Source organism: Spinacia oleracea, chromosome 4, assembly GCF_020520425.1.
Source record: "Spinacia oleracea cultivar Varoflay chromosome 4, BTI_SOV_V1, whole genome shotgun sequence".
In the NCBI taxonomy this organism is placed as follows: Eukaryota; Viridiplantae; Streptophyta; class Magnoliopsida; order Caryophyllales; family Amaranthaceae; genus Spinacia; species Spinacia oleracea.
In genome coordinates, this window is record NC_079490.1 from 133,212,293 (window position 1) to 133,228,435 (window position 16,143).

The 16,143-nt window shown below is 37.2% G+C and overlaps 1 long non-coding RNA gene across 2 annotated transcripts; it reads left to right on the top strand.

The window, feature by feature from the left end:
- Nucleotides 1-4,892: 4,892 nt before the first annotated feature.
- Nucleotides 4,893-8,520, top strand: LOC110777628 (uncharacterized). Of its 2 annotated transcripts, none has more exons than XR_008933070.1 (5): nt 4,893-5,127; nt 6,328-6,418; nt 6,506-6,597; nt 7,657-7,841; nt 8,128-8,520. It is a non-coding gene; the product is annotated as an uncharacterized lncRNA (long non-coding RNA). The 2 variants fall into 2 exon arrangements; XR_008933071.1 differs by having other exon boundaries at nt 4,894-5,127; nt 6,341-6,418.
- Nucleotides 8,521-16,143: the final 7,623 nt, after the last annotated feature.

Here is a 16,143-nt window from a genome sequence, read left to right on the forward strand (position 1 = left end):
TGTGGTTGTTGAGATTCATTTCGATCACCAACGGGTCGTCATGTTTGTACTGGGTCCCGAGTCAGTCATCAGCAGTGAAGGTCATGTTCGGGGGGGGGGGGGGGGGGGTAGGCTGGTTCTCCCCAACACTGCTGAAGTTGACTCGGTGGGAGAGAGCTCTTAAGTGTTTCTTGCTGGCGTGGCCGGACCTTTGTCCTCCGAACACCACGAGAATTGGTTTCTTCTTTTTCCCCTCGGTCTCATGGACTCTTCTATGGGCTTGCTCTTGTAGCTTTCCAGACGTTGCTTTCTCTTTTTCTTCCCTCTCCGTTCTACGGTCGAGCAAGTATTGCTTTAGATAGCCTCGGCGGATGAGGTCCTCGATGTTGTCCTTCAGCGAGTTGCATTTCTCGGTGGTATGGCCGAAGTCATCGTGAAACTCACACCACTTGTTCTTGTTCCTACGGAGGGGGTTGGATCTGAGCTTGTCTGGTAGCTTCCACTTTTCATCGTCCTTGTGAAGATTGAAAATTTCTCTTCGGGGTATGGTGAGTGGAGTGTAGTTAGTGTATTTGGGTTGAAATTCACCCTTTTTCCCATCTTTCTTTGGGCTCGCCTCTCTTGCACCCACCTTCTCTTTCCCCTTTCTCGAGTTGCCCTCGGGCTTACTCTGATTAGTTTTATTATCTTTCGGATCTGAGGATCCTCTTAGCCTTGCTGCGGCCTTGTTGAACTCTTCTATTCCGATGAACGCATCTGCCATTTGGAGCACGTCCGCTATCCTGGAGGGGTTTTTCATTGTCAATTTGTCTCGGAATTTTCCCTCCCGTAGCGCGTGCTTCAAGGCGAAGATTGCCACGTCTGGCTGCAGGTTCGGAATGTTGCTGGATTCCTTCATGAATCTGGCCATGAAGTCTCGCAGGCTCTCGTCCCTTTCTTGCTGTATAGAAGTTAGCTCGGCAGTAGTTCGTTCTGGGCGATTGTTGCTCACGAACTGCACACAGAACCTCTTCTTCAGGTTCTTCCATCTTTTGATCGATCCCTTCGGCAGCGATCTGAACCATTCTCCCGCAACTCCTGTCAGCGTGGTTGGGAAGTATTTACACCAACAGGCCTCGGAGTAGGGACTCAGAAACATCTGTTGTTCATAGGAGATGACGTGGTCCCTCGGATCCGTGATCCCCTGTATGTCAAGTGTGCTGGCAGCCTCACTTTGGGGATTGTTTCCATGACAATGTCATCCGAGAATGGGGACGATGCTGGAGTCAAGATCCTCTTTCCTAGCCTCGCCCTGATACCTTCGCTTTTCGAGTTTCCTCTAAGGGATTGCTCGGGGGCGTGTAGGGGGCTAGGAGTTCGGTCACTTCTCCTTCTCCTTCTGGACTGGCCACTGCCTTCGGGTTGTCTACTGGACCCACAGGGGCTACCCAGCCTATCATGAACTGAAGGTCGCAGTCTGCTGTGGACCGAGCTTCGGATCCGAGTGCGATCACTTGCCCCGCTTTGGAGAGCTTGCGGTGTTGGAGACGGTGTTTCAAACCATTCTGGCTGCTGTGCAGCTCTCTGCTGCGTGTCCCACGTGCTCTCTCTCCACCTTGTCATCAGGTGGGTTCCCGACATTGTGGAGAGATCTTGCTCGGGCCTCGCATTATCTTCGTCAGTCGAGGGCATGTTCAGCAAGACCTGTCTCCTGGCTCTCCTCGCTTCTCGTCGTGCTGCTGCCTGGGCTTGTTCTTTCTCGTTGAAGAGGAAGTTCTGCATGATGGTCATGGCCGCAGCGAGCTCTTCTCGAGAAGGGAGTGGTCTACTAGTTGTGGCGGTGGCCCTTGTTGGCTACGATCTCGCCACTGAGTGCAGTTGTTCCCCTCCATCGGATTCCGAATTCGTTTGGACAAGGACATCGTCCTGGTTGTCATTGTTGGGAACTTCCATTTTTTACGTGAAAAATGGGGTGTTTTTCGAAGCTTTCAAGTGTTCTTCCCCACAGACGGCGCCAAATTGTTCCGGTGTTGAAGTGGATGAAACAATGGGCTTCAAATGAAGGCCCTTTCGTGTGTGTGGAAGATCTTGTTAGCTTGAATGTGTCGTGTCCGAATTCACCTGCACAAATGACAAGTTACTGGCCTCGGGGGTGTTTCCGAGGAAAGCCCCTCCGATGCCTATGTAAGAACGATGCTCGGATTCTAGAGAGAAGTTCTCTAGAAGAGTAGTCTTAAGGCGATAAATTGGACGTACCTTGGGGTGTGTGCCTTGGCGGCTTATTTATAGTGTTTGAGTAGTAAATGTGCCCATAGGTCATTTATTACTATTTGGGCCTTGGGCCTCCATGGTGGCTGACAAGCCAAGGGAGTTGGTCGTGGGTTGATGTTGCTGTATGGAGCCCTTGGGCTTTGGACATAGAGGCCCAATTGGTTTCCAATTGGGAGCCCAAATAGAGTTTAATGTAGTATTGAAAGTTTCCAAATATATTCTTGTTCAGAAACTCCAACAAGTCTGCAATGTTTTTGTTGTTGTGGGGATAAACTACTAATGCATGCAGACTATGTAGTGAAAGAAGAATGGAATATATTTTCTTGTTTATTAACCCATTTGGTGTGATGTGCAGATTGCCGAGTAAATTTTGAGAGCCAAAACTACACCATCATAACAAGCCAATGCAAAGGACCAAAGTATTCAGCAGACACCTGTTGTAAGGCATTCAAGGAATTTGCTTACCCTTTCGTAGAGGATTTGAATGACCTATCAAATAATTGTGCAAGTACGATGAGGACTTTTCATTGTGGACTTATTGTTGAAATTGAATGTTAATTTGTATATTATTAGTGTGAGGGAGAATATAACTAAGACTTTCACATTTTGTTTATTTTAATCTACATAAATAGTGCAGATTAAATAAACAAATTGTGGAGGTCATGTTTTTTTTTAAAAAAACAAAAAGTCATTTGCGTCGCACATTTAGCTAATGTGCGACGCAAATGACTTTTTTTTGCACCATGCTGAAAAGTCATTTGCGTCGCACATTAGCTAAATGTTCTACGCAAATGACTTTTCAGCATGGCGCCAAAATAGTCATTTGCGTTGCACATTAGCTTAATGTGCGACGCAAATGAATTTTTCAGCATGGTGCAAAAAAAGTCATTTGTGTCGCACATTAGCTAAATGTGCGACGCAAATGACTTTAGGTCATTTGTGTCGCGGCCTTTTACGTCGCCCAATGTGCGTCACAAACAGACTCAAATGACCGACGTAAATGAGAATTTTTCCACTAGTGCACTGTCACATGTTATTCAAGTGAGCAAGTGCATGAGCAGTGTGTTTGTTGTTTTGTGGCCGTCTTTCATTGGCCTTTTTTATTGATGTGCTGTCCTCTTTTAGTTGGTTGTTTTACCTGGGTTAGAATCTTCCTACAGATTGTAATGAGCATATATATAGGTGCTTAATTGGTGTGCGCAGCCAACAAGAAAGTTGGTACACATAATCAGTGTATTAACAAACCAAAAAAATTGAAATACAAGTAGCAAGTTTGCTGTAAAAACTTCCTAAAACTTATGTTTTTACATGGTATCAGAGCATAAAATGCTCAAAATTCACTAACTACACCAGTCTTTCCTTGAAAGATTAGATCTTTAAGCAATAAAAATTCCAGATTCTAGTGAATCTGAAGCAAACCAAAGTGGGAATGCATATGTAGACCCTTACTGCTTGGCCAACTCTAACCATAGTAGCTCAAATCAACAGCTTGGAATCATCATTTTTAATGGTAAAAACTACCTTAACTGGACCAGGAGCATCAGAATGACGTTGGGTTCAAGGAACAAGCTAGGGTACATAGATGGAAAGATTAAGATGCCAAATCCAGGTCATGCTGATTTTGGGAAATGGTACATAAATGACAATGAAGTGTGAGGTTGGATACTAGCTTCGATGACTACAAGCCTTATAGAGAGCCTGCTATACCTGGAAACCTCAAAAGAGCAATGAGATGAAGTAAAATAGAGGTATGGACAGACTATGCTCCTCTCTTATATCAGTTGAAAAATGAACTCAATGACATAAAACAATAAAATCAAGCATTTGGGAATTTTTACTACAAGCTGGACTAAACATGACCAGTATCCAGGAACCCCTGCTCTATATGATCCCTGACATAATGACAGCCAATGTTGAGATGCTTGGTTCTCTCATGAAAAAATGGGATTTTGAGCTAGGTGTTTTGTTAACTTGTTGTCACAATGGAGTATGATTGGCTTAGGAATGCTCACATTCACGGTTTTCAGGATGTCATCCACCCACACTATTTCACTTGTGGTATGATACATGCTTATATATTCTGCCTCTGTAGAAGATTTTGACATAGTCTTCTGCTTCTTAGTTTTCCAAGAAACTAGAGACTTTCCTAGAAAGATGCAATATCTAGTGAGAGATTTTTCACTGAATGCACAACTTCCCCAAACTGCATCTGAAAACCCTTTAACTTTTAGCTCTGAAGTTTTAGGATAGAATAAATCCCAATAGATAGTACCTTTAAGGTACCTGATGACATGTAGAGCTCCTTGAAGATGAGGTTTTCTTGGACATTGCATGAATTGAGACAATTGTTGCAATGTCCAAGAAAAGTTAGAATATGTAACACTAAATAGAGTACGGTTAAGTGTTTTAAGCGTTTCATAGGATAATAGAGTACGGTTTTCTCTAATAACAGTTCTATGGGAGAAAGAATACAGAACGATTACGTCACTTAACCGTTTCATATTTTTTACCATAATAAAAAAATTATAATTAATATATACAATATTTAAATCAATAACATATAAAGCGGTGTTTTAAGTCCATGATAACTGCGTACTATATTCTCATTTAAAAAAACTAATTATGCGGGATTAAGTTAATCAAACCTTAGAATAAAAAACCTCCACCAAACCCAAAACCTAAACATTCTACTCTATCTCCTACAAAACCTTAACCATAATCGTGCAAAACAAAAACCCTTCTAACAAAACCCTCAAATTCAATCTCCCGCAAAACCTAGACTATAATCGCGCACCACCACCGATCACCGCCGCACAAATGTACCGCCACCGCACTACTGTTCCGCTGCTTCTTTTCAACCTCTGGTGACCATCGCCTCTCCACACTCCGAATTTTGAGGTTAGTATTCTTAGTTTTGTTCTAAATCTTTATCCTGCAACTAATAATGTTCTTAATTATGAAATTGTAATGTCGAATTGATGTTTTAGGTCGAATCATAATAATTAAATCGAATTACATTTAATTTAGTAGGATTATTGCGAAAAAATCTGATGAATTTAGTCAAATTAAACTGAATTTTTTAGTTAATATGATTTAAGTTTGATTAAATTGAAATTTGCAGTTAGGGAAAGAAAGGGGATAATGAAAAATTGAATTCTTCAAGGATCTGGATTATCTTTGATTTTTCTACTTTTAGTACTGATTTGTTGTCTATTGAGTGTTATATGTAGATGCACTGTGTAGTTGTTAGAATAAGCGCATGCTGCCTTCACCTTTGCCGAAAATCGACAGTGTCATCAGGACAAGCTCCTGAATAGGCTAAACTGAAAAAGTTGTTCTTCAGATCATACCCAATGTGAGCATTCCTTTGTTGGTGAAATGCTAATATCGACACCTTACCCTCACTTTCTTTGAGCCTATAGCCAGGCAATATAACCCTGAGTGCCTTATCCATAATTTGCATCATATAACATGTAGTCGAGGCCATTGAAGTGGAACATCACCTCTGCAGCTTCACTGATGAATTTAGTTCATAACACTAATCACGGTACATAATCAGACTAGTCGAGGTGATAGTTTCTTTCCTTCGGGAATCCAAATGTGGTGGACAACCTTAACATTTACCAGACATTGAATATAAATATCAGACCCCTTCTGCCTTATGGATAAAATGCATTGACCTGACCTCCACTCTTAGAAAAAAGTTGTATATTTGATGTTCTCTTGATGTTTGAGCAGTGAGGGGGCTCATAATTGGTTGTTTGGTAATTGGTAAGAGTTGAGCGCTGTTTTTCCTGCCCAACAGACGACCATTAAGACTAGCTTAGCACAGCTCTCTGTTTATTCCTTGTAAGTTAAACTCAGTTTTCAGTTATAAGTCCTACATAAGGAGTTTTTTGTTTACTCCTTGCAACTTAAGTCGATGATGGTTAGTTAGGTTTCGATTAATAGAACAAAGTTGAACTAAAAAGCAATAAAAATAAAACGTATCCTCTTCTTAGATGTTTTCAGAATAATTGCTTTCAGTGAAGTGTATTTATGGTCAATTTCTGTTGCTGTTTTTTTCTTTTTTCTATCTTCTTTTGTTTCTATCAATAGTTAACTTTCACAGAATTTCTTCAATTGGCTGGTGGCACAAATGCTCACACAATAAAAGGGTTGAAGGAACACAGACTTTTTCAAACCAGGAGTAATATTCTGACCCTTTAAGTGTCCTTATTGGTCTAGTTTTGTCTTTAATTGAAATACTTAACCCTTTATTAAACCCGTTTTGCAGGGAACCCGGATGATGAGATCTTGACCGGTGAAATATCTAGTTCATGCAATTCTCTAATTGGTGGTATGGCATATGGTGGCTATGCTAGGAAGGTACGTACAACTATATTACTGAAATGGCAAGGTGGCCAAATAATGTAAATTTGTGTATAAATTTCTATTTGGCGAAACATATTCTTAATAAGACTTTAAAATGGAAAGATGGCTAAAGAAAACCAGCTTCTACTTATCATCTTGTAGCTTCTTTCTTGTTGTCATATATATATTTTCTCTAGAGAACTTTTACATAACCTGTCTGTCTGCACCTCCCTGCTATAAACTGAAAATTCTACATTTATTGGATCCAAAATGAAATGTCAAGTGCACATACAGACATACTGACATAGTCATGTCTGAATATAGAAGAGCTGGGGTTATCTTAAGTAAATGAGCCTGAGTAACTTAGCAGAAAAGCAGTGGGTGAACTTTCCAGACTGCAGCAAATCAAAGTACACATGTATCATAGTGAATCTTTTCTGACTTTTTCCCTATTTCCTAGAACTTCCCTTGTCCCTAAGCATGTTAACCTTCATTACTACTGAAGTCATTCATTCTCCATTAGGTGTACTTATGCTTGATATGACGCGACTACATTATATACATAGAGTACATGGTAATGATGATTACTAAGGCATTTATTGAGTCTGCTTGACATAAGTCATGAGTCTGCTTACTGAGTCTTCTTACTAAGGCATTTACTGAGTCTGCTTGGCATTTACATAAGTCAGAGTACATGGTAATGATGATTACTAAGGCATTTACATACGACTTGGGTGTTGTAGTTGACATGCTGACCCACTTGGAGGTAATTCTCTTGTGTTTGCTTGAATATTTAAAGGTCTCCGCTGATTGTTTGACAAACGTTAAAATTTCGGTTGCTTTAATCTTTAGTATGCTATGGGATTGCGTTGTAACAGATCAATCCAAGATTTTGTAGGCTTATTGATAAACATTTTCATTGCTCTAACTATAGTGAGAATGTGAGATTTGATGGTACTGAAATTTTATCCCTGTACCGTGCTGCAATTATTTGCTTATATTGTCGAGTAATAGCAAAGATCTGCTTCCATTCCGGTTACTCTTTCTTATTACACAGCGTGACTCTCTACTCAGGTACAAAGGTGTGAAGACTCTAGACCTCTAAAAATTGAGTTGAGAGGAAAATGAACAGTGTGATTCGGATGCATACTGTTTGTGCTAGAGCTTTTGGACCTGGTAAAAGTTACAGATGCTCAATTTATCTATCTTGGGGTCAATTTGACAGTATGAACCTTCACACCTGCATCAATAAACCTGCGGTAAAACTTTTCTTCTTGTATATACTCATTACTTCCTGCTCGCACTTACTTTGCTTGAGTTGAGAAATTTTAAGCGTGACTTAGCACATCTAATTGCAAATATTAGTCATCACTTACTGGTTCTGTCCTGCTTGTATATGAACTGTCCTGGTTGTATATGTACTTTCCTACTTGTATATACTCATCACTTACTGGTTCTGTTGCTTGCTGCATGTTCTTTGTTAAATACTATTTCTGCTTGCTATCATGTTCATTTCTTACTCTTACATTTTAACTTGTCTTGTAGTATTTTATCAAAGCTCCCACGTATTCTCAAACTACGATTGACGAGCTAAGGGAGAGGTGGATCTCATACGTTACCGAATATCACCGACCAAATAATGATGAAAAGGAAGATGATGATGACGATGATCTATTGTGACTTAAGCTAGCTCAAGGAGATGATTACCTCAGTTCAGTCCTGCAGATGAACCAAGTCTGTTTCTGTTGTTGCTGCAGAAGCTGTTGTTGCTACATAATCTGTTCTTGCTGCAGAATCTGTTTTTTTTTGTAGTGATATTGGATTTTTTTTTTTTTTTTTTGACGTACCCTGGATCATTTATATTTTATCAATGAATAATAGGATTGTTATTGAATAAACAATATTATTTCGTTATTTAATGAAAGGATTTTTGGACAATCGTGTGGATATCATTTTTATTATATCTTTTTAGATTTGGTTTACATACTAGAATTGTAATATCCTATTTTAGGGATGCGTGTGCTGCTATCTTTAAACAATATTAAAAAAAGAGTAGAATATAGAATGGTTGTGTAAGGAAACGACTTTCTATCTTAATATTAAACATGAAGTATATAGTACGCCTATGTACGGAAGATGTTCTGTATCTCAATATTTAAGAGAAAGAATAGAGGACGGTTATGTACGGAAGGCGCGCTTTATTATAGAGTATAGGAGACGGTTATGTACGTTAAGCGTTCTATATTCCTTCTCCATTTTCTGATTTTAAGAAGGGAATAGAGGACGCTTATCTTTTATCACCGTACTTTATAACTAGGTATATAAAACACTTCTTTTACCCGTTTTATAAACTTTATAGTGCGCTGAGTTGGAGAACGCCTCTAAGGCGTCCTATAAGGTGTATTTAAACAGTACTCTATGCCCTTTTTTGTAGTAGTGTTGTATTTTCACACAACACGGCACACACATCAGTTTTCCAACCCTAAACCTAATTCAGAATATTACGTTCTTCAGTTTTCTCTCTGTGAAAACTGTTTTTCCCAAAAGCTAAAAACTCTTGATTGATTGTTTAAGTTACGGTTATTAAGACGGATCTGATCGTGTCGGTGAACCAAGTAGAGGAACGACAAGTGGAGTTCTAAGTTCGTGTTCGTTGACAGATTACTTGGGAAAATACGCTTCGAATGTAAGTTTGCTTAATCTGTGCTTTATACATGTTTCCTGGCTTTGGGGATTGTTTCCGCACATGTTATTATGTTTAACTGTATTCCCCTACAGTGGTATCACGATCCTTATGTATTCAAAGCATGTTTTAGCATGATTTTTTGTGTTTTTGCTGTTGTTGAAATTTTGGGAAATTTTGTTGATTTTTCGGAATTTTTTATGAATTATTGGATTAATTGCGTAACTTGTTCTGAAATAAAAAAGATTCGGTTTTTCGACTTTTCTGACTCTAATCTGATTGAAAACGATTTTCTAAGATCAACTCATAGAACGGAATTGCAAAAACAGGCATCGAAATGGTGTTTTTTGGGCGTTTTTGTTAATTTTCGGATTAAAATTAAAAGTGTCAGAAAGTATTTCAATTAATTGGTCAAACTAAACAACTCGGAATTTATTGAAATTTTGACTCGATGTTTCTGGGTAAACTCTTGATCTATGATACAATTTTCAGCCTTTTCCGACAAGTATAAACCCTAATTTTGCTTTCCCCAAATTCGTAAATTTTAGATTGCTAATTGATTTTTTAAATAATTTAGATCTAATAATTCGGTTAATTGGGAAAGGAATATAATTTCATGGGTCAGTGGCTAATTTTAAAAATTATTGGATTAAAATTTTGAATGGTTTCGTTAATTTTAGTCGCACTTAAACCAAATTATTAAAATCTGAAATTTAAATGTTTAGAACGATTTAAAGTTTCAAGATTTTATTATTTAAAAGTTCAAATATTAGTTGAAATCTTTCATTCTTAAAATTTGAATAATGTTAGCCTTGATTTAATATTTTACGAAATTGGATTGTCGTTAAATTAATTAAATCGAAAAAACCGTTGTTTTTCGAAAATAAAAATCGTAACTTTTTATGAAAAATAACATAAATGCAAACGTTCGTGAATTTTTTTTTTAATTAAGTTGGTCCGTAGTACGAACCAAAGGCACGAACACAAGGGTGGGGTGGACGTGTGGCTCGTCGAGCCACGCGGGCTGCCGCATCCGTGCCGAGCCGCAGCGACGCGGACTGCAGGATGGGCGCTGCGTGCCCCGCGCGCGCTGGGCGAGCAAGGTAGGGCCTTTGCTTGCTATGGCTGCGAGCAAGCAAGGCACCTCGCCTTGCGTTGCGCAGCGATGAGTAGCGACGAAGCACGCAGGGGCAGCAGCAGCTGTGGGCACGTGTGCGCGGCTGCGGGGTGCACGGGCATTGCTCGTGTGCCTCGTAGGCCACACCGTGCTACGTTGAGCTGGGCGTAAGCCTAGCCCGAGCAAGCACATGAACATTTTTTTTCCATTTGTTTATTTTGTTGGGCTTGACTATGTTTGCATTAATTTGGGCTAACGGGATATTTAATTTAATATTTTATTTACTTGGGCTAGGTCGCGAGTTTTAATTTAATATTTAATAATTAATTATCCGGAATAATTATTGGTTTGAGTGGGAGTCACTAAATGGAATTAAAAATGAAATAATTATTTTAATTATTTTTCGTAGGTCGCATTATTTTAATTAAATTCAATTTTAATTAGAATAAAGTCTAAGGATTAAGAATTTGGAAATTGATTAATCTTTTAGGACGCGTTTATGTGAACGTGAATTTTAATTAATTAACGTAAATACTTGCATAATTAGCATGGGCCAGTATACGAATGGGTGAATGCATATAATGTATATTTTATGTAATGCAGGTACTCCAAGTGACTAGTATGGCCATTTAGGATAGTTAAATACGGTATGCGAACCGTTCTATCTTTGAATGTAAAGTTTTAAATATGGTCTGCAAACCATGGAAATTTTGATGTAATTTTATTATTTTCAAGTCTTTCTAAGTTTAGAACTTTAAGTTAGCAATTGAATGAAGATTCAAGACGATGCCAAGCTAACAAGATGGTGAAGAAGATCGGATGCTTCAAGACAAGATGTTTTGGGCCATACTAGTTCACCTATTATTTATGCACTTTATATATATTATGCTTGAATGAATGTATATTATGCATGAATAGGTTGTTTGTATGACTAGATTAGATTTAGTTCACTAAATAATCGAACCAACATAGAAACAACTAGGTCCAAAGTAATATTGAGTTCAAAAGTTGCCTTCCGAATCAAGCACTTACAAAAATCTAAGGATCTAACGTAGTAGGTTTACGCCAAAGCGAGGTGCTATACTAGTTGACTTAGATGGTAAGGCGTCCCAAAGGAGCACGTTGATTGTGGTTTCAACTCAAACAACAATGGCATTATGTTGTGGCAATGGGATAAATTATGGTATTAATTTATTAACCAAGAGTAACTTGGAGATTACTAGCAATAGGTTTTGCTTACCTAGAATCTTAAACTACTTAAGACATGCCAAAGATGCTTAAGGATTTAGGACTTTTAGGGTCTTGAAATCGTTTCATTCATTTTAGACCCTGTTTTTGCTTTTGCATGAATGAAATGTTTAATAGCTTTGATGATTGCATGAATGCTTTTATTTCAAGTTATTAAAGTATGATCAATGTTTTCTTTGCTAGTTCATTATGTAGAATCGTAAATCTTCAACCATTATCGCGTTTGGTCAATAGAACTGCGATATTTCCTCGATCGATTGGTAACTAATTTTGAGAGCGGTTCTCAAAGAAAAGGAGAGTGAGAGCGTATCTTGAATGGTATTTTCTTATAGTGATCTTCATGGTTGTTTTCAAACTAAAATTTGAATGGTAGACCAATTGGACCTCATGGTAGTTTTGGAATAATGAAGTATTGTTAAAGACTCATGTATAACCAATGGTTAACAACCAATTTTCTTTTGATTCGATAATGAACTAGACTCATGTATAACCAATGGTTAACAACCAATTTTCTTTTGATTCGATAATGAACTAGACTCATTGGATGTGGTCATTCAAAGTGAATAAAAGAAAGGGACTTTGTAAGCATAACAAAGTAAGAAGATCAAGCAAAGGGTAAAATCTTTAGGACTATAAGAAAACGTGCTAGAAGGGATAGGAAAGGGGAACAAAAGAAATGAATTCAAGATTTAATTTCTACCTAAAAGTTTGCGTTAAAGAGAAACGACTTAGCAAATAAACTCCCATGGTATTAGATTATCGCTTGAGGTTCTAACTCTTGTTAAGAACTCAAATTTCGGGAGCTAAGTCTGGTTATTGACCTACAAGTGGGAAATGAAGCAAAGTTGTGCTACATTAATTGTAGGGTCATCATGTTTGTTTTAAAGTCCTTCTAAAGGATGGAACTTAATGGTATTATGTTCCATTAATCATGATAATAAATTTCAGTTTGGACAACGGAAAGACTCACATTCAAAGTAAACAAAAACATTATGAAATGGTCATTTAAGGATTGAGTCATATGATTGATTAATAAACAAACAAATCTCTTCACACTCAAACTTCAGAAGGTTCAAATTAAACATTTTGATTTGTGTTCCACATATCTTTGGCAATGTCATACGACCATATCAACAAGACAACATTCTAAGATTCCATGGCATGGATTTCTGAAAGTTGATTAATTTAAGACACGTGTGTCTTGCTTGTTGAACATGACATATAAATGGACTATTGTTAGAAGTTTCTAGACAATAAAGTTCATGGGCCAAAGATGGATTTTATGACTTACCTATTTCACAAGAATTTGAGAAAATATGGCAATATTTACTCAACGTGAAATATGTGAAATGATTCAATGCAATTCATAAAAGGGTATAAAATCAACTTGGCAAGAATTTTGGATCATCTAGGCTGGGTGAAGGTGATGTTTTCATGAGCCAAGAAAGATTATCTAGATTGTTTATATGGCATTATGACAATCAAAGCTCCATAAGAATATGCTATGTCCAAATGGAGAAATCGATATTTATTCGATTAACGATAATCACGACTATTTTCCTATGTAGTTTCTAGATGATACTCTCAAGTGACTATCACACTAAACAAAGTTGTCAAAGCTAAGGATAAGATGTCATAAGGATTGAACTTCAGTTCAGTACATCTTTCAGTACATATATATCTAGGGTTGTCAAACCCGGTGGGAGTTAGTGTTTACATCAAACAAACTCAAGGATAGATATATGTTTCTTTATGAGCGAGTCATAGAAACAAAAGGTATTGATTCTACCACAAATCTAAGAACATATGGTTGTTTCTTAAGATAATGTCTTTTAGGAAAACATCATATTTCCAAAAAGGTAAGTGGGAGAAAAATGACCTCGAATGAACTTCGAGTCAAGCAACAAACAAATGTAGGATACTTATGAGTCTTTGGAAAAGCTCCGCACTTAGAAGCCTTTGGAAGAGCCTCAGGAAGACTTTAGAAGTGCTTCAAGAGAATCCTAATACTCAAAGGACTTGAGTAATGTCTTTATAGACACTAACGTTTGATGTTCAATACCTAGGTAAATCGTATAAGGAATAGAATTCAACCAAGATAGATGCATAGATATCTTGAGGAATGAAAACTATGAAGACTTTGGAAAGTGCTTCAAGAACATACGACTTACAGGTTAGCTACGACGAATTAAAAATTCCCAAGTATGGTTTAAAGCCATCAGAAACATAAGTATGGTTCGAGGCCATACAAAATGGTTTGAGGCCATTTTATCCGAAATATCTTCATCTTAAAGAATCAAATCTATGATTTGGTTTATTTGCATAAAGGGTTCACTCCCATTAGTTGCAAACATGTTTTTTAAACATAGAACGTTGATTTGCATAAAGGGTTCACTCCCATTGGTTGCAAACATGTTTTCTAAACATACAACGTTGATTTGCATAAAGGGTTTACTCCCATTGGTTGCAAACATGCTTTCAAAACATACATAGATGATACACATATAAAAGAGAAGCTAGATTGGTGGTTAAAGATTGTAAACAACTTCACGGCGTTGATAATGTTGAAATCTTTTTCACCAAATCGGAATGCTTGAACTATTTTGGATAAATCTAGCAATCATTGCATATGGCAATATGGCAATTGGAAAATGAAACACCTTACTAAATTGGACTTGTAGAAAGGAATTGTGTACATCACACAATTTAGAAGTTTTGGATGCTAGATAAAAGAGAAAGCTTAAGAAATCTATTCGTAGATTAAAGCATGCAAGTGGGAATTGGACCATATTTGTTTAAAAGGCTATTGAGCAATCATAGCTTTATGAAAATATGGATCATCTTATAGATGAGGAGTTTAGTGGGAGCTAAGTCAAGTTTATTTGTTCTATATATGAGATACATATCTCTCTATAGAAAATGACATTCAAATTCTAAATGGTTAGATTTGAAAGTATTTGTCAATATTAGAACCATGGCGAAACTTAGAACATATTGGGTTAAAGATCTATTGGATAGGATCTAAAGCGTTGTTTGGATTCTGTAAAAGTAATTACTAAATCAAACACAATGGAGAGACTCAAAAGAGACTCTCAACCCATATGAGTAAGTCTAAATAAGGAATGATTTAACTAAAGTATAAAGCTAGGCTGTTATCACTAAAGTTAAACATGAAGGACCTTGAAGAGGTGCCTTCACCTTATATCACATGGCAATGCCAAGATTTTAGCAAGATTCAGTATCTCTCGAAACAGAATAAAGCTAAAAGTCACATGGATGCATTTTAAAATGCAAATGGCTTTTGCATTACAATCAATCATGTATAATGTGATATATAGATCACCAAGATAACTCGTGAACATTGGATCGGGACGAGTTTATACCAATCTCTATTGATCTAGATCAAAGATCATTAGAACAATATCTAGAACATTCAGTGCATCTGGATATGTAGGATGAGCACTTGATAAGAGGAAGTGAAGATGAACTAAAGTTTTGATGCTACATGCATTTTCCTAAGCAAAAGTTGAATCTTGTTGTTAGGCAAACCACAAACATACATGGGAAATTAGGCGTTGTGATTAAAAGGTGGTAACATAGGTTCTAAACCATATGTGATGCATGGGAAACTGAATCAATGATTAGTTTCCAAAGTTCTCAGTTGAAAGATGTATCTCCCACATCTCTGAGAATTGGTTGGGGTATTCCAAAAGGATGGCATCATTTGCAATTCTACATAATTGAAATGAATTCATTATTGCCTAAGAAGAAATAAAAGGGAATTGTTTCTAGTGGGAGTTCTTCAATGAACTCAGGATGATCACAAGTTTGCTATCTGGATAATTTTCTATTTTGAATATGAGAATAATTCTAACAACAATGAAAGACTAGATCATTCTATAAACATATTCAAAGATCTTTTCATCTTACATCAAAAGGCTTTCAATAGAAAGGATGCTAAGAATAGCAAAGTATGATAAACTAAACCTCTACATTGAATGAGACACAACATTCATATGTAGAAATGGAATCAAGTTTGAGGTCCATGAATGTTTTAAGTATTGGGTGAAAGGCCTATATCTGTAAAATATTAAATGCTTGATTTGGGTTAGAGGCCCACAAATTGGTAAGAATTTGGTTTAAACATTTATCATTTATGAAATTATATTTCATATTCATCTAATTTTGGTTTAGTATTAAATGATAAGTCCATTTTATTCAAACCATTCAAATGGGATGTCAAGATGGATTCTTCGACAAAGAAACACCCATAAGTGAACTTGAATATTGAAGTCACAAAGGATCCCTAATCCAGGTCATTGAAAGGGGGACGACCAATGACTAATGAAGATTAGATTGCAAGTAGATTTTTGGTTCTGTTTCTTGAACTAGTTTGACTGGATGTCAGAATCTTTTGTATAGATACTTATTGGATCTTGTATCGGATTGACCATGAGAACACTTTAAGAGATTCAAGTCATAAGTAATTCTCATTAATGGTGATTAGAACCAT